The sequence below is a fragment of the Sus scrofa genome, chromosome 17 (genome assembly GCF_054392235.1).
Source record: "Sus scrofa isolate SSC_HxYL_T2T_F1_AM1 chromosome 17, Sscrofa_HxYL_maternal_Yorkshire_Landrace_v2.0, whole genome shotgun sequence".
NCBI lineage: Eukaryota > Metazoa > Chordata > Mammalia > Artiodactyla > Suidae > Sus > Sus scrofa.
The window spans coordinates 2,841,406-2,864,094 of NC_139399.1; positions in this window are offsets into that span (position 1 = coordinate 2,841,406).

Sequence of the window (22,689 nt, forward strand, 5' to 3'; positions counted from 1 at the left end):
GAATAGAACAGAACTGAATATAACAGAACACAACACAACAGAACAGAATAGAATAGAATAGAATAGAATAGAACCGAATAGAACAGAACAGAACTGAATAGAACAGAATAGAATAGAATGAAATAGAACACAGTAGAATAGAAAAGTACAGAATAGAATAGATTAGAATAGAATAGAATAGAACAGAACAGAACAGAAAAAAATAGAACAGAAGAGAACAGAATAGAATAGAACAGAGTAGAATAGAACAGATCAGAAGAGAACAGAATAGAATAGAATAGAACAGAACAGAATAGAACAGAATAGAATAGAATAGAACAGAAGAGTATAGAACAGAACAGAACAGAACATCATCGAACAGAATAGAATAGAATAGAAAAGAATAGAACAGAATAGAATAGAATCGAACAGAATAGAAAAGAATAGAACAGAATAGAATAGAATAGAATAGAATAGAACAGAACAGAACAGAATAGAATTGAACAGAATAGAATAGAATAGAATAGAATACATCAGAATGAATAGAATCGAACAGAATAGAATATAATAGAACAGGATAGAACAGAATTGAACAGAACAGTATAGAACAGAACACAACACAACAGAACAGAATGGAATAGAATAGAATAGAACAGAACCGAATAGAACAGTACAGAAGTGAATAGAACAGAATAGAGTAGAATGGAATAGAACACAATAGAATAGAATAGAACAGAAGAGAACAGATTAGAATAGAAAAGAATAGAACAGAACAGAACAGAATAGAACAGAATAGAACAGAACACAACACAACAGAACAGAATAGAATAGAATAGAATAGAACAGAACAGAACAGAACAGAATAGAATAGAATAGAATAGAATAGAATAGAATAGAATAGAACAGAACAGAATAGAACAGAATAGAACAGAACAGAATAGAATAGAATAGAATAGAATAGAATAGAATAGAACAGAATAGAATAGAACAGAATAGAATAGAACAGAATAGAATAGAATAGAACAGAATAGAATAGAATAGAAGAGAACAGAACAGAATAGAATAGAATAGAATAGAATAAAACAGAACAGAACAGAACAAAACAGAACAGAATAAAATAGAACAGGACAGAACAGATTAGAATAGATTAGAACAGAATAGAACAGAACAGAATAGAATAGAATAGAATAGAATAGAATAGAATAGAATAGAATCGAACAGAATAGAATAGAATAGAACAGAATAGAATAGAATAGAATAGAACAGAACAGAAGAGAATAGAATAGAATAGAACAGAACAGAATAGAACCGAATAGAACAGAACTGAATAGAACAGAACACAACACAACAGAACAGAATAGAATAGAATAGAATAGAACAGAACCGAATAGAACTGAACAGAACTGAATAGAACAGAATAGAATAGAATGTAATAGAACACAGTAGAATAGAATAGTACAGAATAGAACAGAACAGAATAAATAGAATAGAATAGAATAGAACAGAACAGAACAGAAAAAAATAGAACAGAAGAGAACAGAATAGAATAGAACAGAGTAGAATAGAACAGAACAGAACAGAACAGAATAGAATAGAATAGAACAGAACAGAATAGAACAGAATAGAATAGAATACAACAGAAGAGAATAGAACAGAACAGAACAGAATATAATCGAACAGAATTGAATAGAATAGAAAAGAATAGAACAGAATAGAATAGAATCGAACAGAATAGAATAGAACAGAACAGAATAGAATAGAATAGAACAGAGCAGAACAGAAAAAAATAGAACAGAAGAGAATAGAATAGAATAGAACAGAGTAGAATAGAACAGAACAGAACAGAACAGAATAGAATAGAATAGAACAGAACAGAATAGAACAGAATAGAATAGAATACAACAGAAGAGAATAGAACAGAACAGAACAGAATATAATCGAACAGAATTGAATAGAATAGAAAAGAATAGAACAGAATAGAATAGAATCGAACAGAATAGAATAGAACAGAACAGAATAGAATAGAATAGAACAGAACAGAATAGAATAGAATAGAACAGAACAGAATAGAATAGAATAGAACAGAATAGAATAGAATAGAACAGAACAGAATAGAATAGAATAGAACAGAATAGAATAGAATAGAACAGAATAGAATAGAATAGAACATAATAGAATAGATTAGAACAGAATAGAACAGAACAGAATAGAATAGAATAGAATAGAATAGAATAGATCAGAACAGAAGAGAATCGAACAGAATAGAATAGAATAGAAAAGAATAGAACAGAATAGAATAGAATCGAACAGAATAGAATAGAATAGAACAGAATAGAATAGAATAGAATAGAATAGAATAGAATCGAACAGAATAGAATAGAATAGAACAGAATAGAATACAATAGAATATAATGGAATAGAACAGAACAGAACAGAATGGAATTGAACAGAATAGAATAGAATAGAATAGAATACATCAGAATAGAATAGAATCGAACAGAATAGAATATAATAGAACAGGATAGAACAGAATTGAACAGAACAGAATAGAACAGAACACAACACAACAGAACAGAATGGAATGGAATAGAATAGAACAGAACCGAATAGAACCGTACAGAAGTGAATAGAACAGAATAGAGTAGAATGGAATAGAACACAATAGAATAGAATAGAACAGAAGAGAACAGATTAGAATAGAAAAGAATAGAACAGAACAGAACAGAATAGAACAGAATAGAACAGAACACAACACAACAGAACAGAATAGAATAGAATAGAATAGAATAGAACAGAACAGAACAGAATAGAATAGAATAGAATAGAATAGAATAGAATAGAATAGAATAGAATAGAATAGAACAGAACAGAATAGAACAGAATAGAACAGAACAGAATAGAATAGAATAGAATAGAATAGAAGAGAACAGAATAGAATAGAACAGAATAGAATAGAACAGAATAGAATAGAATAGAACAGAATAGAATAGAATAGAAGAGAACAGAACAGAATAGAATAGAATAGAATAGAATAAAACAGAACAGAACAGAACAAAACAGAACAGAATAAAATAGAACAGGACAGAACAGATTAGAATAGATTAGAACAGAATAGAACAGAACAGAATAGAATAGAATAGAATAGAATAGAATAGAATCGAACAGAATAGAATAGAATAGAACAGAATAGAATAGAATAGAATAGAACAGAACAGAAGAGAATAGAATAGAATAGAACAGAACAGAATAGAACCGAATAGAACAGAACTGAATAGAACAGAACACAACACAACAGAACAGAATAGAATAGAATAGAATAGAACAGAATCGAATAGAACTGAACAGGACTGAATAGAACAGAATAGAATAGAATGTAATAGAACACAGTAGAATAGAATAGTACAGAATAGAACAGAACAGAATAAATAGAATAGAATAGAATAGAACAGAACAGAACAGAAAAAAATAGAACAGAAGAGAACAGAATAGAATAGAACAGAGTAGAATAGAACAGAACAGAACAGAACAGAATAGAATAGAATAGAACAGAACAGAATAGAACAGAATAGAATAGAATACAACAGAAGAGAATAGAACAGAAGAGAACAGAATATAATCGAACAGAATTGAATAGAATAGAAAAGAATAGAACAGAATAGAATAGAATCGAACAGAATAGAATAGAACAGAACAGAATAGAATAGAATAGAACAGAACAGAACAGAAAAAAATAGAACAGAAGAGAACAGAATAGAATAGAACAGAGTAGAATAGAACAGAACAGAACAGAATAGAATAGAATAGAACAGAACAGAATAGAACAGAATAGAATAGAATAGAACAGAAGAGAATAGAACAGAACAGAACAGAATATAATCGAACAGAATAGAATAGAATAGAAAAGAATATAACAAAATAGAATAGAATAGAATAGAACAGAACAGAATAGAACAGTACAGAAGTGAATAGAACAGAATAGAGTAGAATGGAATAGAACACAATAGAATAGAATAGAACAGAAGAGAACAGATTAGAATAGAAAAGAATAGAACAGAACTGAACAGAATAGAACAGAATAGAACAGAACACAACACAACAGAATAGAATAGAATAGAATAGAACAGAATAGAATAGAATAGAATAGAATAGAATAGAATAGAATAGAATAGAATAGAATAGAATAGAATAGAACAGAACAGAATAGAACAGAATAGAACAGAATAGAATAGAATAGAATAGAATAGAATAGAATAGAATAGAATAGAACAGAAGAGAACAGATTAGAATAGAAAAGAATAGAACAGAACTGAACAGAATGGAACAAAATAGAACAGAACACAACACAACAGAACAGAATAGAATAGAATAGAATAGAACAGAATAGAATAGAATAGAATAGAATAGAATAGAATAGAATAGAATAGAATAGAATAGAATAGAATAGAACAGAACAGAATAGAATCGAACAGAATAGAATAGAATAGAACAGAATAGAACAGAACAGAATAGAATAGAATAGAATAGAATAGAATAGAATAGAACAGAACAGAATAGAATAGAACAGAATAGAATAGAACAGAATAGAATAGAATAGAACAGAATAGAATAGAATAGAATAGAACAGAACAGAACAGAACATAATAGAATAGAATAGAATAGAATAAATCAGAACAGAACAGAACAAAACAGAACAGAATAAAATAGAACAGGACAGAACAGATTAGAATAGATTAGAACAGAATAGAACAGAACAGAATAGACCGAATAGAACAGAACTGAATAGAACAGAACACAACACAACAGAACAGAATAGAATAGAATAGAATAGAACAGAACCGAATAGAACTGAACAGAACTGAATAGAACAGAATAGAATAGAATGAAATAGAACACAGTAGAATAGAATAGTACAGAATAGAACAGATTAGAATAGAATAGAATAGAACAGAACAGAACAGAAAAAAATAGAACAGAAGAGAACAGAATAGAATAGAACAGAGTAGAATAGAACAGAACAGAACAGAACAGAATAGAATAGAATAGAACAGAACAGAATAGAACAGAATAGAATAGAATAGAACGGAAGAGAATAGAACAGAACAGAATAGAACAGAATAGAATAGAATAGAACGGAAGAGAATAGAACAGAACAGAACAGAACATAATCGAACAGAATAGAATAGAATAGAAAAGAATAGAACAGAATAGAATAGAATCGAACAGAATAGAAAAGAAAGGAACAGAATAGAATAGAATAGAATAGAATACAACAGAACAGAACAGAATAGAATTGAACAGAATAGATTAGAATAGAATAGAATACATCAGAATAGAATAGAATCGAACAGAATAGAATAGAATAGAACAGAAGAGAATAGAACAGAACAGAACAGAATATAATCGAACAGAATAGAATAGAATAGAAAAGAATAGAACAGAATAGAATAGGATCGAACAGAATAGAATAGAATAGAACAGAATAGAATAGAATAGAATAGAATAGAACAGAACAGAACAGAATAGAAGAGAATAGAATAGAATAGAACAGAATAGAATAGAATCGAACAGAATAGAATAAAATAGAACAGAATAGAACAGAATAGAACAGAACAGAATAGAACAGAACACAACACAACAGAACAGAATGGAATAGAATAGAGTAGAACAGAAACGAATAGAACAGAACAGAATAGAATAGAATAGAATAGAATAGAATAGAATAGAATAGAATAGAATAGAATCGAACAGAATAGAATAGAATAGAACAGAATAGAATAGAATAGAATAGAACAGAACAGAAGAGAATAGAATAGAATAGAACAGAACAGAATAGAACCGAATAGAACAAAACTGAATAGAACAGAACACAACACAACAGAACAGAATAGAATAGAATAGAATAGAATAGAATAGAACCGAATAGAACAGAACAGAACTGAATAGAACAGAATAGAATAGAATGAAATAGAACACAGTAGAATAGAAAAGTACAGAATAGAACAGATTAGAATAGAATAGAATAGAACAGAACAGAACAGAAAAAAATAGAACAGAACAGAATAGAATAGAACAGAGTAGAATAGAACAGATCAGAAGAGAACAGAAGAGAATAGAATAGAACAGAACAGAACAGAATAGAACAGAATAGAATAGAATAGAACAGAAGAGAATAGAACAGAACAGAACAGAACATAATCGAACAGAATGGAATAGAATAGAAAAGAATAGAACAGAATAGAATAGAATCGAACAGAATAGAAAAGAATAGAACAGAATAGAATAGAATAGAATAGAATAGAACAGAACAGAACAGAATAGAATTGAACAGAATAGAATAGAATAGAATAGAATACATCAGAATAGAATAGAATCGAACAGAATAGAATAGAATAGAACAGGATAGAACAGAATTGAACAGAACAGAATACAACAGAACACAACACAACAGAACAGAATGGAATAGAATAGAATAGAACAGAACCGAATAGAACAGTACAGAAGTGAATAGAACAGAATAGAGTAGAATGGAATAGAACACAATAGAATAGAATAGAACAGAAGAGAACAGATTAGAATAGAAAAGAATAGAACAGAACAGAACAGAATAGAATAGAATAGAACAGAACAGAACAGAATAGAATAGAATAGAATAAAACAGAACAGAACAGAACAAAACAGAACAGAATAAAATAGAACAGGACAGAACAAATTTGAATAGATTAGAACAGAATAGAACAGAACAGAATAGAATAGAATAGAATAGAATAGAATAGAACAGAATAGAATAGAATAGAATAGAATAGAATAGAATAGAATAGAATAGAATAGAATAGAACAGAACAGAATAGAATCGAACAAAATAGAATAGAATAGAACAGAATAGAACAGAATAGAATAGAATAGAATAGAATAGAATAGAATAGAATAGAATAGAACAGAACAGAATAGAATAGAACAGAATAGAATAGAACAGAATAGAATAGAATAGAACAGAATAGAATAGAATAGAACAGAACAGAACAGAATAGAATAGAATAGAATAGAATAAAACAGAACAGAACAGAACAAAACAGAACAGAATAAAATAGAAGAGGACAGAACAGATTAGAATAGATTAGAACAGAATAGAACAGAACAGAATAGAAAAGAATAGAATAGAATAGAATAGAATAGAATCGAACAGAATAGAATAGAATATAACAGAATAGAATAGAATAGAATAGAACAGAACAGAAGAAAATAGAATAGAATAGAACAGAACAGAATAGAACCGAATAGAACAGAACTGAATAGAACAGAACACAACACAACAGAACAGAATAGAATAGAATAGAATAGAACAGAACCGAATAGAACTGAACAGAACTGAATAGAACAGAATAGAATAGAATGAAATAGAACACAGTAGAATAGAATAGTACAGAATAGAACAGATTAGAATAGAATAGAATAGAACAGAACAGAACAGAAAAAAATAGAACAGAAGAGAACAGAATAGAATAGAACAGAGTAGAATAGAACAGAACAGAATAGAACAGAATAGAATAGAATAGAACAGAACAGAATAGAACAGAATAGAATAGAATAGAACGGAAGAGAATAGAACAGAACAGAACAGAATATAATCGAACAGAATAGAATAGAATAGAAAAGAATAGAACAGAATAGAATAGAATCGAACAGAATAGAATAGAACAGAACAGAATAGAATAGAATAGAACAGAACACAATAGAATAGAATAGAACAGAACAGAATAGAATAGAATAGAACAGAATAGAATAGAATAGAACAGAACAGAATAGAATAGAATCGAACAGAATAGAATAGAATAGAACAGAATAGAATAGAATAGAATAGAATCGAACAGAAAAGAATAGAATAGAACAGAATAGAATACAATAGAATAGAATAGAATAGAACAGAACAGAATAGAATAGAATAGAATAGAACAGACCAGAATAGAACCGAATAGAACAGAACTGAATAGAACAGAACACAACACAACAGAACAGAATAGAATAGAATAGAATAGAACAGAACCGAATAGAACTGAATAGAATAGAATAGAACAGAAGAGAATAGAACAGAACAGAACAGAATATAATCGAACAGAATAGAATAGAATAGAAAAGAATAGAACAGAATAGAATAGAATAGAATAGAATAGAATACAACAGAATAGAACAGAATAGAAGAGAATATAACAAAATAGAATAGAATAGAATAGAACAGAACAGAATAGAACAGTACAGAAGTGAATAGAACAGAATAGAGTAGAATGGAATAGAACACAATAGAATAGAATAGAACAGAAGAGAACAGATTAGAATAGAAAAGAATAGAACAGAACTGAACAGAATAGAACAGAATAGAACAGAACACAACACAACAGAACAGAATAGAATAGAATAGAATAGAACAGAATAGAATAGAATAGAATAGAATAGAATAGAATAGAACAGAACAGAACAGAATAGAACAGAATAGAACAGAATAGAATAGAATAGAATAGAATAGAATAGAATAGAATAGAATAGAACAGAACAGAATAGAATCGAACAGAATAGAATAGAATAGAACAGAATAGAACAGAAAAGAATAGAATAGAATAGAATAGAATAGAATAGAACAGAACAGAATAGAATAGAACAGAATAGAATAGAATAGAACAGAACAGAACAGAACATAATAGAATAGAATAGAATAGAATAAAACAGAACAGAACAGAACAAAACAGAACAGAATAAAATAGAACAGGACAGAACAGATTAGAATAGATTAGAACAGAATAGAACAGAACAGAATAGACCGAATAGAACAGAACTGAATAGAACAGAACACAACACAACAGAACAGAATAGAATAGAATAGAATAGAATAGAACAGAACCGAATAGAACTGAACAGAACTGAATAGAACAGAATAGAATAGAATGAAATAGAACACAGTAGAATAGAATAGTACAGAATAGAACAGATTAGAATAGAATAGAATAGAACAGAACAGAACAGAAAAAAATAGAACAGAAGAGAACAGAATAGAATAGAACAGAGTAGAATAGAACAGAACAGAACAGAACAGAATAGAATAGAATAGAACAGAACAGAATAGAACAGAATAGAATAGAATAGAACGGAAGAGAATAGAACAGAACAGAACAGAACATAATCGAACAGAATAGAATAGAATAGAAAAGAATAGAACAGAATAGAATAGAATCGAACAGAATAGAAAAGAAAGGAACAGAATAGAATAGAATAGAATAGAATACAACAGAACAGAACAGAATAGAATTGAACAGAATAGAATAGAATAGAATAGAATACATCAGAATAGAATAGAATCGAACAGAATAGAATAGAATAGAACAGAAGAGAATAGAACAGAACAGAACAGAATATAATCGAACAGAATAGAATAGAATAGAAAAGAATAGAACAGAATAGAATAGGATCGAACAGAATAGAATAGAATAGAACAGAATAGAATAGAATAGAATAGAATAGAATAGAATAGAATAGAACAGAACAGAACAGAATAGAAGAGAATAGAATAGAATAGAACAGAATAGAATCGAATCGAACAGAATAGAATAAAATAGAACAGAATAGATCAGAATATAACAGAACAGAATAGAACAGAACACAACACAACAGAACAGAATGGAATAGAATAGAGTAGAACAGAAACGAATAGAACAGAATAGAATAGAATAGAATAGAATAGAATAGAATAGAATAGAATAGAATAGAATAGAATAGAATAGAATCGAACAGAATAGAATAGAATAGAACAGAATAGAATAGAATAGAATAGAACAGAATAGAACAGAATAGAATAGAATAGAACAGAACAGAATAGAACCGAATAGAACAGAACTGAATAGAACAGAACACAACACAACAGAACAGAATAGAATAGAATAGAATAGAATAGAACCGAATAGAACAGAACAGAACTGAATAGAACAGAATAGAATAGAATGTAATAGAACACAGTAGAATAGAATAGTACAGAATAGAACAGATTAGAATAGAATAGAATAGAACAGAACAGAACAGAAAAAAATAGAACAGAAGAGAACAGAATAGAATAGAACAGAGTAGAATAGAACGGATCAGAAGAGAACAGAAGAGAATAGAATAGAACAGAACAGAACAGAAGAGAATAGAACAGAACAGAACAGAACATAATCGAACAGAATGGAATAGAATAGAAAAGAATAGAACAGAATAGAATAGAATCGAACAGAATAGAAAAGAATAGAACAGAATACAATAGAATAGAATAGAATAGAATAGAATAGAATAGAACAGAACAGAACAGAATAGAATTGAACAGAATAGAATAGAATAGAATAGAATACATCAGAATAGAATAGAATCGAACAGAATAGAATAGAATAGAACAGGATAGAACAGAATTGAACAGAACAGAATACAACAGAACACAACACAACAGAACAGAATGGAATAGAATAGAATAGAACAGAACCGAATAGAACAGTACAGAAGTGAATAGAACAGAATAGAGTAGAATGGAATAGAACACAATAGAATAGAATAGAACAGAAGAGAACAGATTAGAATAGAAAAGAATAGAACAGAACAGAACAGAATAGAATAGAATAGAACAGAACAGAACAGAATAGAATAGAATAGAATAGAATAAAACAGAACAGAACAGAACAAAACAGAACAGAATAAAATAGAACAGGACAGAACAGATTAGAATAGATTAGAACAGAATAGAACAGAACAGAATAGAATAGAATAGAATAGAATTGAATAGAACAGAATAGAATAGAATAGAATAGAATAGAATAGAATAGAATAGAATAGAATAGAACAGAACAGAATAGAATCGAACAAAATAGAATAGAATAGAACAGAATAGAACAGAATAGAATAGAATAGAATAGAATAGAATAGAATAGAATAGAATAGAATAGAATAGAATAGAATAGAATAGAATAGAACAGAACAGAATAGAATAGAACAGAATAGAATAGAACAGAATAGAATAGAATAGAACAGAATAGAATAGAATAGAACAGAACAAAACAGAATAGAATAGAATAGAATAGAATAAAACAGAACAGAACAGAACAAAACAGAACAGAATAAAATAGAAGAGGACAGAACAGATTAGAATAGATTAGAACAGAATAGAACAGAACAGAATAGAAAAGAATAGAATAGAATAGAATAGAATCGAACAGAATAGAATAGAATAGAACAGAATAGAATAGAATAGAATAGAACAGAACAGAAGAAAATAGAATAGAATAGAACAGAACAGAATAGAACCGAATAGAACAGAACTGAATAGAACAGAACACAACACAACAGAACAGAATAGAATAGAATAGAATACAATAGAATAGAATAGAATAGATCAGAACAGAAGAGAATCGAACAGAATAAAATAGAATAGAAAAGAATAGAACAGAATAGAATAGAATCGAACAGAATAGAATAGAATAGAACAGAATAGAATAGAATAGAATAGAATCGAACAGAAAAGAATAGAATAGAACAGAATAGAATACAATAGAATAGAATAGAATAGAACAGAACAGAATAGAATAGAATAGAATAGAACAGAACAGAATAGAACCGAATAGAACAGAACTGAATAGAACAGAACACAACACAACAGAACAGAATAGAATAGAATAGAATAGAACAGAACCGAATAGAACTGAACAGAACTGAATAGAACAGAATAGAATAGAATGAAATAGAACACAGTAGAATAGAATAGTACAGAATAGAACAGATTAGAATAGAATAGAATAGAACAGAACAGAACAGAAAAAAATAGAACAGAAGAGAACAGAATAGAATAGAACAGAGTAGAATAGAACAGAAAAGAACAGAACAGAATAGAATAGAATAGAACAGAACAGAATAGAACAGAATAGAATAGAATAGAACAGAAGAGAATAGAACAGAACAGAACAGAATATAATCGAACAGAATAGAATAGAATAGAAAAGAATAGAACAGAATAGAATATGATCGAACAGAATAGAATAGAATAGAATAGAATAGAATAGAACAGAACAGAACAGAATAGAAGAGAATAGAATAGAATAGAACAGAATAGAATAGAATCGAACAGAATAGAATAGAATAGAACAGAATAGAACAGAATAGAACAGAATAGAACAGAACAGAATAGAACAGAACACAACACAACAGAACAGAATGGAATAGAATAGAATAGAACAGAACCGAATAGAACAGTACAGAACTGAATAGAACAGAATAGAATAGAATAGATTAGAACAGAATAGAACACAATAGAATAGAATAGAATAGAATAGAACAGAACAGAAGAGAATAGAATAGAAGAGAACAGAACAGAATAGAACCGAATAGAACAGAACTGAATAGAACAGAACACAACACAACAGAACAGAATAGAATAGAATAGAACCGAATAGAACAGAACAGAACTGAATAGAACAGAATAGAATAGAATGAAATAGAACACAGTAGAATAGAATAGTACAGAATAGAACAGATTAGAATAGAATAGAATAGAACAGAACAGAACAGAAAAATATAGAACAGATGAGAACAGAATAGAATAGAACTGAGTAGAATAGAACAGATCAGAAGAGAACAGAATAGAATAGAATAAAACAGAATAGAATAGAACAGAATAGAATAGAATAGAACAGAAGAGAATAGAACAGAACAGAACAGAACATAATCGAACAGAATAGAATAGAATAGAACAGAATAGAATAGAATCGAACAGAATAGAATTGAATAGAACAGAACAGAACAGAATAGAATAGAATAGAATAGAATAGAATAGAATAGAATAGAACAGAACAGAATAGAACAGAACAGAATAGAATAGAACAGAATAGAATAGAACAGAATGGAATAGAATAGAATAGAATACAACAGAACAGAACAGAATAGAATAGAATAGAATAGAATAAAACAGAACAGAACAGAACAAAACAGAACAGAATAAAATAGAAGAGGACAGAACAGATTAGAATAGATTAGAACAGAATAGAACAGAACAGAATAGAAAAGAATAGAATAGAATAGAATAGAATAGAATCGAACAGAATAGAATAGAATAGAACAGAATAGAATAGAATAGAATAGAACAGAACAGAAGAAAATAGAATAGAATAGAACAGAACAGAATAGAACCGAATAGAACAGAACTGAATAGAACAGAACACAACACAACAGAACAGAATAGAATAGAATAGAATAGAACAGAACCGAATAGAACTGAACAGAACTGAATAGAACAGAATAGAATAGAATGTAATAGAACACAGTAGAATAGAATAGTACAGAATAGAACAGATTAGAATAGAATAGAATAGAACAGAACAGAACAGAAAAAAATAGAACAGAAGAGAACAGAATAGAATAGAACAGAGTAGAATAGAACAGAACAGAATAGAACAGAATAGAATAGAATAGAACAGAACAGAATAGAACAGAATAGAATAGAATAGAACGGAAGAGAATAGAACAGAACAGAACAGAATATAATCGAACAGAATAGAATAGAATAGAAAAGAATAGAACAGAATAGAATAGAATCGAAGAGAATAGAATAGAACAGAACAGAATAGAATAGAATAGAACAGAACACAATAGAATAGAATAGAACAGAACAGAATAGAATAGAATAGAACAGAATAGAATAGAATAGAACAGAACACAATAGAATAGAATAGAACAGAATAGAATAGAATAGAACAGAATAGAATAGAATAGAACAGAATAGAATAGAATAGAACAGAATAAAACAGAACAGAACAGAACAAAACAGAACAGGATAAAATAGAACAGGACAGAACAGAATATAATAGATTAGAACAGAATAGAACAGAACAGAATAGAATAGAATAGAATAGAATAGAATAGAATAGAATAGATCAGAACAGAAGAGAATCGAACAGAATAAAATAGAATAGAAAAGAATAGAACAGAATAGAATAGAATCGAACAGAATAGAATAGAATAGAACAGAATAGAATAGAATAGAATAGAATAGAATAGAATAGAATAGAATCGAACAGAATAGAATAGAATAGAACAGAATAGAATACAATAGAATAGAATAGAATAGAACAGAACAGAATAGAATAGAATAGAATAGAACAGAACAGAATAGAACCGAATAGAACAGAACTGAATAGAACAGAACGCAACACAACAGAACAGAATAGAATAGAATAGAATAGAACAGAACCGAATAGAACTGAACAGAACTGAATAGAACAGAATAGAATAGAATGAAATAAAACAAAGTAGAATAGAATAGTACAGAATAGAACAGATTAGAATAGAATAGAACAGAACAGAATAGAACAGAATAGAATAGAATAGAACGGAAGAGAATAGAACAGAACAGAACAGAATATAATCGAACAGAATAGAATAGAATAGAAAAGAATAGAACAGAATAGAATATGATCGAACAGAATAGAATAGAATAGAATAGAATAGAATAGAATAGAACAGAACAGAACAGAATAGAAGAGAATAGAATAGAATAGAACAGAATAGAATAGAATCGAACAGAATAGAATAGAATAGAACAGAATAGAACAGAATAGAACAGAATAGAACAGAACAGAATAGAACAGAACACAACACAACAGAACAGAATGGAATAGAATAGAATAGAACAGAACCGAATAGAACAGTACAGAACTGAATAGAACAGAATAGAATAGAATAGATTAGAACAGAATAGAACACAATAGAATAGAATAGAATAGAATAGAACAGAACAGAAGAGAATAGAATAGAAGAGAACAGAACAGAATAGAACCGAATAGAACAGAACTGAATAGAACAGAACACAACACAACAGAACAGAATAGAATAGAATAGAACCGAATAGAACAGAACAGAACTGAATAGAACAGAATAGAATAGAATGAAATAGAACACAGTAGAATAGAATAGTACAGAATAGAACAGATTAGAATAGAATAGAATAGAACAGAACAGAACAGAAAAATATAGAACAGATGAGAACAGAATAGAATAGAACTGAGTAGAATAGAACAGATCAGAAGAGAACAGAATAGAATAGAATAAAACAGAACAGAATAGAACAGAATAGAATAGAATAGAACAGAAGAGAATAGAACAGAACAGAACATAATCGAACAGAATAGAATAGAATAGAACAGAATAGAATAGAATCGAACAGAATAGAATTGAATAGAACAGAACAGAACAGAATAGAATAGAATAGAATAGAATAGAATAGAATAGAATAGAATAGAACAGAACAGAAGAGAACAGAACAGAATAGAATAGAACAGAATAGAATAGAACAGAATAGAATAGAATAGAATAGAATAGAACAGAACAGAACAGAATAGAATAGAATAGAATAGAATAAAACAGAACAGAACAGAACAAAACAGAACAGAATAAAATAGAAGAGGACAGAACAGATTAGAATAGATTAGAACAGAATAGAACAGAACAGAATAGAAAAGAATAGAATAGAATAGAATCGATCAGAATAGAATAGAATAGAACAGAATAGAATAGAATAGAATAGAACAGAACAGAAGAAAATAGAATAGAATAGAACAGAACAGAGTAGAACCGAATAGAACAGAACTGAATAGAACAGAACACAACGCAACAGAACAGAATAGAATAGAATAGAATAGAACAGAAACGAATAGAACTGAACAGAACTGAATAGAACAGAATAGAATAGAATGTAATAGAACACAGTAGAATAGAATAGTACAGAATAGAACAGATTAGAATAGAATAGAATAGAACAGAACAGAACAGAAAAAAATAGAACAGAAGAGAACAGAATAGAATAGAACAGAGTAGAATAGAACAGAACAGAATAGAACAGAATAGAATAGAATAGAACAGAACAGAATAGAACAGAATAGAATAGAATAGAACGGAAGAGAATAGAACAGAACAGAACAGAATATAATCGAACAGAATAGAATAGAATAGAAAAGAATAGAACAGAATAGAATAGAATCGAACAGAATAGAATAGAACAGAACAGAATAGAATAGAATAGAACAGAACACAATAGAATAGAATAGAACAGAACAGAATAGAATAGAATAGAACAGAATAGAATAGAATAGAACAGAACAGAATAGAATAGAATAGAACAGAATAGAATAGAATAGAACAGAATAGAATAGAATAGAACAGAATAGAATAGAATAGAACAGAATAAAACAGAACAGAACAGAACAAAACAGAACAGGATAAAATAGAACAGGACAGAACAGAATAGAATAGATTAGAACAGAATAGAACAGAATAGAATAGAATAGAATAGAATAGAATAGAATAGAATAGAATAGAATAGAATAGATCAGAACAGAAGAGAATCGAACAGAATAAAATAGAATAGAAAAGAATAGAACAGAATAGAATAGAATCGAACAGAATAGAATAGAATAGAACAGAATAGAATAGAATAGAATAGAATAGAATAGAATAGAATAGAATAGAATAGAATAGAATAGAATAGAACAGAACAGAATAGAATAGAACAGAATAGAATAGAACAGAATAGAATAGAATAGAACAGAATAGAATAGAATAGAACAGAACAGAACAGAATAGAATAGAATAGAATAGAATAAAACAGAACAGAACAGAACAAAACAGAACAGAATAAATTAGAAGAGGACAGAACAGATTAGAATAGATTAGAACAGAATAGAACAGAACAGAATAGAAAAGAATAGAATAGAATAGAATAGAATCGAACAGAATAGAATAGAATATAACAGAATAGAATAGAATAGAATAGAACAGAACAGAAGAAAATAGAATAGAATAGAACAGAACAGAATAGAACCGAATAGAACAGAACTGAATAGAACAGAACACAACACAACAGAACAGAATAGAATAGAATAGAATACAATAGAATAGAATAGAATAGATCAGAACAGAAGAGAATCGAACAGAATAAAATAGAATAGAAAAGAATAGAACAGAATAGAATAGAATCGAACAGAATAGAATAGAATAGAACAGAATAGAATAGAATAGAATAGAATCGAACAGAAAAGAATAGAATAGAACAGAATAGAATACAATAGAATAGAATAGAATAGAGCAGAACAGAATAGAATAGAATAGAATAGAACAGAACAGAATAGAACCGAATAGAACAGAACTGAATAGAACAGAACACAACACAACAGAACAGAATAGAATAGAATAGAATAGAACAGAACCGAATAGAACTGAACAGAACTGAATAGAACAGAATAGAATAGAATGAAATAGAACACAGTAGAATAGAATAGTACAGAATAGAACAGATTAGAATAGAATAGAATAGAACAGAACAGAACAGAAAAAAATAGAACAGAAGAGAACAGAATAGAATAGAACAGAGTAGAATAGAACAGAAAAGAACAGAACAGAATAGAATAGAATAGAACAGAACAGAATAGAACAGAATAGAATAGAATAGAACAGAAGAGAATAGAACAGAACAGAACAGAATATAATCGAACAGAATAGAATAGAATAGAAAAGAATAGAACAGAATAGAATATGATCGAACAGAATAGAATAGAATAGAATAGAATAGAATAGAACAGAACAGAACAGAATAGAAGAGAATAGAATAGAATAGAACAGAATAGAATAGAATCGAACAGAATAGAATAGAATAGAACAGAATAGAACAGAATAGAACAGAATAGAACAGAACAGAATAGAACAGAACACAACACAACAGAACAGAATGGAATAGAATAGAATAGAACAGAACCGAATAGAACAGTACAGAACTGAATAGAACAGAATAGAATAGAATAGATTAGAACAGAATAGAACACAATAGAATAGAATAGAATAGAATAGAACAGAACAGAAGAGAATAGAATAGAAGAGAACAGAACAGAATAGAACCGAATAGAACAGAACTGAATAGAACAGAACACAACACAACAGAACAGAATAGAATAGAATAGAACCGAATAGAACAGAACAGAACTGAATAGAACAGAATAGAATAGAATGAAATAGAACACAGTAGAATAGAATAGTACAGAATAGAACAGATTAGAATAGAATAGAATAGAACAGAACAGAACAGAAAAATATAGAACAGATGAGAACAGAATAGAATAGAACTGAGTAGAATAGAACAGATCAGAAGAGAACAGAATAGAATAGAATAAAACAGAACAGAATAGAACAGAATAGAATAGAATAGAACAGAAGAGAATAGAACAGAACAGAACAGAACATAATCGAACAGAATAGAATAGAATAGAACAGAATAGAATAGAATCGAACAGAATAGAATTGAATAGAACAGAACAGAACAGAATAGAATAGAATAGAATAGAATAGAATAGAATAGAATAGAACAGAACAGAATAGAACAGAACAGAATAGAATAGAACAGAATAGAATAGAACAGAATGGAATAGAATAGAATAGAATACAACAGAACAGAACAGAATAGAATAGAATAGAATAGAATAAAACAGAACAGAACAGAACAAAACAGAACAGAATAAAATAGAAGAGGACAGAACAGATTAGAATAGATTAGAACAGAATAGAACAGAACAGAATAGAAAAGAATAGAATAGAATAGAATAGAATAGAATCGAACAGAATAGAATAGAATAGAACAGAATAGAATAGAATAGAATAGAACAGAACAGAAGAAAATAGAATAGAATAGAACAGAACAGAATAGAACCGAATAGAACAGAACTGAATAGAACAGAACACAACACAACAGAACAGAATAGAATAGAATAGAATAGAACAGAACCGAATAGAACTGAACAGAACTGAATAGAACAGAATAGAATAGAATGTAATAGAACACAGTAGAATAGAATAGTACAGAATAGAACAGATTAGAATAGAATAGAATAGAACAGAACAGAACAGAAAAAAATAGAACAGAAGAGAACAGAATAGAATAGAACAGAGTAGAATAGAACAGAACAGAATAGAACAGAATAGAATAGAATAGAACAGAACAGAATAGAACAGAATAGAATAGAATAGAACGGAAGAGAATAGAACAGAACAGAACAGAATATAATCGAACAGAATAGAATAGAATAGAAAAGAATAGAACAGAATAGAATAGAATCGAACAGAATAGAATAGAACAGAACAGAATAGAATAGAATAGAACAGAACACAATAGAATAGAATAGAACAGAACAGAATAGAATAGAATAGAACAGAATAGAATAGAATAGAACAGAACAGAATAGAATAGAATAGAACAGAATAGAATAGAATAGAACAGAATAGAATAGAATAGAACAGAATAGAATAGAATAGAACAGAATAAAACAGAACAGAACAGAACAAAACAGAACAGGATAAAATAGAACAGGACAGAACAGAATAGAATAGATTAGAACAGAATAGAACAGAACAGAATAGAATAGAATAGAATAGAATAGAATAGAATAGAATAGAATAGAATAGAATAGAATAGAATAGATCAGAACAGAAGAGAATCGAACAGAATAAAATAGAATAGAAAAGAATAGAACAGAATAGAATAGAATCGAACAGAATAGAATAGAATAGAACAGAATAGAATAGAATAGAATAGAATAGAATAGAATCGAACAGAATAGAATAGAATAGAACAGAATAGAATACAATAGAATAGAATAGAATAGAACAGAACAGAATAGAATAGAATAGAATAGAACAGAACAGAATAGAACCGAATAGAACAGAACTGAATAGAACAGAACACAACACAACAGAACAGAATAGAATAGAATAGAATAGAACAGAACCGAATAGAACTGAACAGAACTGAATAGAACAGAATAGAATAGAATGAAATAGAACACAGAAGAATAGAATAGTACAGAATAGAACAGATTAGAATAGAATAGAATAGAACAGAACAGAACAGAAAAAAATAGAACAGAAGAGAACAGAATAGAATAGAACAGAGTAGAATAGAACAGAAAAGAACAGAACAGAATAGAATAGAATAGAACAGAACAGAATAGAACAGAATAGAATAGAATAGAACAGAAGAGAATAGAACAGAACAGAACAGAATATAATCGAACAGAATAGAATAGAATAGAAAAAAATAGAACAGAATAGAACATGATCGAACAGAATAGAATAGAATAGAATAGAATAGAATAGAACAGAACAGAACAGAACAGAATAGAAGAGAATAGAATAGAATAGAACAGAATAGAATAGAATCGAACAGAATAGAATAGAATAGAACAGAATAGAACAGAATAGAACAGAATAGAACAGAACAGAATAGAACAGAACACAACACAACAGAACAGAATGGAATAGAATAGAATAGAACAGAACCGAATAGAACAGTACAGAACTGAATAGAACAGAATAGAATAGAATAGATTAGAACAGAATAGAACACAATAGAATAGAATAGAATAGAATAGAACAGAACAGAAGAGAATAGAATAGAAGAGAACAGAACAGAATAGAACCGAATAGAACAGAACTGAATAGAACAGAACACAACACAACAGAACAGAATAGAATAGAATAGAATAGAATAGAACCAAATAGAACAGAACAGAACTGAATAGAACAGAATAGAATAGAATGAAATAGAACACAGTAGAATAGAATAGTACAGAATAGAACAGATTAGAATAGAACAGAACAGAACAGATAAAAATAGAACAGATGAGAACAGAATAGAATAGAACTGAGTAGAATAGAACAGATCAGAAGAGAACAGAATAGAATAGAATAAAACAGAACAGAATAGAACAGAATAGAATAGAATAGAACAGAAGAGAATAGAACAGAACAGAACAGAACATAATCGAACAGAATAGAATAGAATAGAATAGAATAGAACAGAATAGAATAGAATAGAACAGAATAGAATAGAACAGAACAGAATAGAATAGAATAGAACAGAACACAATAGAATAGAATAGAACAGAACAGAATAGAATAGAATAGAACAGAATAGAATAGAATAGAACAGAACAGAATAGAATAGAATAGAACAGAATAGAATAGAATAGAACAGAATAGAATAGAATAGAACAGAATAGAATAGAATAGAACAGAATAAAACAGAACAGAACAGAACAAAACAGAACAGGATAAAATAGAACAGGACAGAACAGAATAGAATAGATTAGAACAGAATAGAACAGAACAGAATAGAATAGAATAGAATAGAATAGAATAGAATAGAATAGAATAGAATAGAATAGAATAGATCAGAACAGAAGAGAATCGAACAGAATAAAATAGAATAGAAAAGAATAGAACAGAATAGAATAGAATCGAACAGAATAGAATAGAATAGAACAGAATAGAATAGAATAGAATAGAATAGAATAGAATCGAACAGAATAGAATAGAATAGAACAGAATAGAATACAATAGAATAGAATAGAATAGAACAGAACAGAATAGAATAGAATAGAATAGAACAGAACAGAATAGAACCGAATAGAACAGAACTGAATAGAACAGAACACAACACAACAGAACAGAATAGAATAGAATAGAATAGAACAGAACCGAATAGAACTGAACAGAACTGAATAGAACAGAATAGAATAGAATGAAATAGAACACAGTAGAATAGAATAGTACAGAATAGAACAGATTAGAATAGAATAGAATAGAACAGAACAGAACAGAAAAAAATAGAACAGAAGAGAACAGAATAGAATAGAACAGAGTAGAATAGAACAGAAAAGAACAGAACAGAATAGAATAGAATAGAACAGAACAGAATAGAACAGAATAGAATAGAATAGAACAGAAGAGAATAGAACAGAACAGAACAGAATATAATCGAACAGAATAGAATAGAATAGAAAAAAATAGAACAGAATAGAACATGATCGAACAGAATAGAATAGAATAGAATAGAATAGAATAGAACAGAACAGAACAGAACAGAATAGAAGAGAATAGAATAGAATAGAACAGAATAGAATAGAATCGAACAGAATAGAATAGAATAGAACAGAATAGAACAGAATAGAACAGAATAGAACAGAACAGAATAGAACAGAACACAACACAACAGAACAGAATGGAATAGAATAGAATAGAACAGAACCGAATAGAACAGTACAGAACTGAATAGAACAGAATAGAATAGAATAGATTAGAACAGAATAGAACACAATAGAATAGAATAGAATAGAATAGAACAGAACAGAAGAGAATAGAATAGAAGAGAACAGAACAGAATAGAACCGAATAGAACAGAACTGAATAGAACAGAACACAACACAACAGAACAGAATAGAATAGAATAGAATAGAATAGAACCAAATAGAACAGAACAGAACTGAATAGAACAGAATAGAATAGAATGAAATAGAACACAGTAGAATAGAATAGTACAGAATAGAACAGATTAGAATAGAACAGAACAGAACAGATAAAAATAGAACAGATGAGAACAGAATAGAATAGAACTGAGTAGAATAGAACAGATCAGAAGAGAACAGAATAGAATAGAATAAAACAGAACAGAATAGAACAGAATAGAATAGAATAGAACAGAAGAGAATAGAACAGAACAGAACAGAACATAATCGAACAGAATAGAATAGAATAGAATAGAATAGAACAGAATAGAATAGAATAGAACAGAATAGAATAGAACAGAACAGAATAGAATAGAATAGAACAGAACACAAT